Source organism: Eumetopias jubatus, unplaced genomic scaffold, assembly GCF_037043125.1.
Source record: "Eumetopias jubatus isolate StellerSeaLion01/CBP00866 unplaced genomic scaffold, mEumJub1_p1.0 scaffold_14, whole genome shotgun sequence".
NCBI lineage: Eukaryota > Metazoa > Chordata > Mammalia > Carnivora > Otariidae > Eumetopias > Eumetopias jubatus.
The window spans coordinates 69,073,152-69,075,839 of NW_028274820.1; the positions used below are offsets into that span (position 1 = coordinate 69,073,152).

At 37.5% G+C, this 2,688-nt stretch overlaps 1 pseudogene; it reads right to left on the reverse strand.

The window, feature by feature from the left end:
• Positions 1-2,052: 2,052 nt before the first annotated feature.
• On the reverse strand, positions 2,053-2,184 carry LOC114210550 (thymosin beta-10 pseudogene; annotated as a pseudogene).
• Positions 2,185-2,688: the final 504 nt, after the last annotated feature.

Genomic DNA, 2,688 nt, shown 5'->3' on the forward strand with positions numbered 1-2,688 from the left:
GCTAGGCATTAAGTAGGGTAAAGATATTTGGAGAACTGCCTTACAGTTTAAACCAGTTGAACTGTGAGAATGCCCATGGTTTTAGAAACACTGTTTCATCATGTCATGGCCTGTTTTCTAAGAGTATGGTTTCAGTCCCCTGACACTTTTAAAATAATCACAGTCAGACAGAATCTAAGCTGCTGGGATATATGTTAATTGCTCTGCACTAGCGAGTATATAGATGAGAGGAGCAGAAGTTTCCCTTGAGATCAGGAAAATTATGAACGGTCAATTTCAAAATGAGTATTAATAGGTTAAAAAACAGTATTTTTTTAAAGAATATATTTAATATTGTTTGAACATTATTAAATAGGCTGAAGATGCTAGTCATAATACCACATTATTCAACAGAAATGCTTTTGAGTGCATGATTTCTGCTCATTCTCTTTTTTTCTGTGAACTTTTACTACAAAATGTCCATGTATTTATCTATGAAATAGAGGACACAAACTCAGTATACCAACCCTGCAATCATCTATATGAGATGAACTGATAATTATCCGTGGTTTACTTGATATTTTCGTGCAGTCCCTGTTGTTGTCTATGATTTTCCATGAAATTCCAGGCCGGTGTTTTACCTAGAAAAAGAATCTAACTCAAGGTTTATATTAACTACAGTTTTTGCTGCTTTCATAAACAAGGATCAAATGCAGAATTTCCTCTTGAAAGAAACTGAACAGTCTACACAGAAATGGTGCCACAATAGATACAAAGAAATGAGAGATGTCAAATCTGAACTGAAATTCTGATTGGTGAGATTAAACACATTCTCTGGGTCACTACTATAAATGCAAGACTATATACAACTCACTTTATTCTCTGAAGTGGTGGAGAACTACATGAACAAGCTTGAATGTTGTTAGTTCACAGTTGCCATTTGTACTTGAATCAAGTTTTTCCTTTCATTGAGGTGGACTAAAATTGCTTTGTATTTTCTAAGAAGTTTATTTTTCTTTCACATCAACTATCCCTCCTTACTTAATGCAAACCTAAATGTATCTACAGGTTTTTAGAAGCTTGGAGATGCTTGAAGACAGCAAAAATATATATTGGAACAAGCTTTGTATGAAGTACAAAGAGCCATGTATTGATTATTTTTGGGTGGTATTCATGATTAATTTTTTTTTAAAGATTTTATTTATTTATTCATTAGAGAAAGAGAGAGAGCAAACACAAGCAGGGAGAGTGGCAGGCCAGAGGAAGAAGCAGGCTCCTGGGACTTGGTCCCAGGACCTGGGATCATGACCTGATTGAAGGCAGATGCTTAACCGACTGAGCTACCCAGGCATGCCAACATTCATGATTAATTTTCAACCATGATTAACACTTGCAGTCAGAACTGTATTATTTTATTTTAAAAAGTCCCAATTTGATTATATAGAACATTTTTTTAAAGATTTTATTTATTTGAGAAAGAGAGCACAAGCAGAGGGAGGGGCAGGGGGAGAGGAAAAAGCAGACTCCTTGCTGAGCAGGGAGCCTCCTCTGGGCTTGATCCCAGGACCCCGGGATCATGACCAGAGCTGAAGGTAGACGTTTAACTGACTGAGCCACCCAGGCGCCCCACATAGAACATTTTAACAAATTTTTAATTTTAATTGCTTTTCAATATATAAGTTATAAATGTATTATCTGAATATATGAATGATTTGAATTGTCACTGATTAATATTTTGTGATTACCTACCCCTTCAAACAGTAAATGGGAATAGTGGGGGGAAAAGATCCTATCGCCATAAAAGTTTTTTTTTTTTTTTTGCCATGAGGTGTGTTTTATTTTAATTAAACATACAGATAATTTGCTATAATATCCCAGGGCAAACGGGAGAATTTGGCAGTCCGATTGGGGGGGGGGTCCCCTCGGAGACCCGCAGGCTGGTGGCGTCAGCACGGAGTGCCCGGGTTCACAGTGCAGCTTGTCCCTCGTGTCCATCTTGCAGGTGGCTCTTCTTCCTCCACATCACGACTGGGGTGCCTTGAAGATGACGGGGGTGGGGAATCCTCTAGGTTCTTAGGAGATTTCACTCTGCATCTCCTGCTCATTGGTCTCTTTGGTCGGCAGGGTATTCTTCTTCGTCTCCGTTTTCTTCAGCTTGGCCTTATCGAAGCTGGCGATTTCCCCCATGTCCGGCTTGTCTGTCATTTTCTTAAAGTGATCCGTGGAGTTCTGCTCCGAGCCCAGCACCGGGTGCTTCCGCTCGTGTTGATGCAGCAAGAGACACCGCCATAAAAGTTTTAATAAATACTTGTTTTTTAAGTTTATAAGTATACTGTTTTAGTGCTTATGAATTCTTTAAGTATGGATGTCCTTAATATGATTTTGAAAGGATAGGTTTCTGAGTTTTTAAATTATCTTCTTTCTTTGGCAGATAGGAAGCTGGAAAGAGGAGGCAAAGATGGGAGAAAAAAGATCACCAAAAAGCACTCATAATGATTTTCATATTAACAGGAGATCTTGTAGTCAATCAAATAATTGATAATATAATAGGTACATGATATAATTTGTAAATAAGGACCCACATACACACTCACACATATACTTTTCTCCTAATCTGTAATAGAATTCAAATTTAATATAAACCAAACAAGAATGGCATTAAATTCTCAGACTTCAGCTAATAAGAAATAATAGTTTGTAAGAAAAGAG